The following is an 831-nucleotide window of genomic DNA, read 5'->3' on the forward strand; positions in this document are numbered from 1 at the left end:
GAAGAGGCGACGGCGACGCCGTATTCTGGCTGCAAGACGCCGGGCGTCGACCCTCCAGGGTGTGTCTACCGTAGACGACGGAGGAAGATGGCGACGTCCGCGTTGAGGCTATACCTGCAGTGGATCTTCTTCTTGAGCTGGACAATATGTCCCGTGAAGAGTTCGGCAATTCCTTGACGGCAGACGATTTGGCCGAAGTGGTCATTGTACGACCGCACGAGGAGATAAACTCGTCATCGCTTTTGGATGAAACTTTCCTGGAGGACACCAAGAGTGCTTAAAGCTCGAAGTGGATCGTCGATACAACGGAATCCCTTGGATCCGTACTATCCTTGGGTAAAGTAGTTTCAAGACATCGTCTCCAAAGATCCGCCTTCGGTCCTTCCTCCGGATCGAGGTGTGCGTCATGAGATCGACCTGGTTCCGGGAACCAAATACTGCGTAACTCGCCAATGGTCTGTGATCAAGGAGCAGTGCGACATCATTGACGCCTTTTTCCGTGCGAAGCACGACGCAGGGATGGTACGTGAGAGTAAATCTCCCCATTCGACACCCACGTTTTGTGTTCGGAAGCCGAACGGCAAGTGGGGTATCGTTCACGCTTGCAATTAGCTCAAGACTGACACCGACTCCTAGGAAGGATGTTCTCCAGGACAACAGGGTTGTATGTACAAAGTACAGTGCACTCAACTTGATCAATGATAATTACCATTTGCTCATGAGAGCGAGTGATATTCTACTAACAGCGGGGAGCACTCCGAGCGGCAAGCTCAGGGAGTGGCTGGTGATGCCTCAAGGGCTGTCAAATGCACCAGCAACATTTAATCGTCT

This window comes from Plasmopara halstedii, assembly GCF_900000015.1.
Source record: "Plasmopara halstedii genome assembly, contig: Scaffold_289, whole genome shotgun sequence".
NCBI lineage: Eukaryota > Oomycota > Peronosporomycetes > Peronosporales > Peronosporaceae > Plasmopara > Plasmopara halstedii.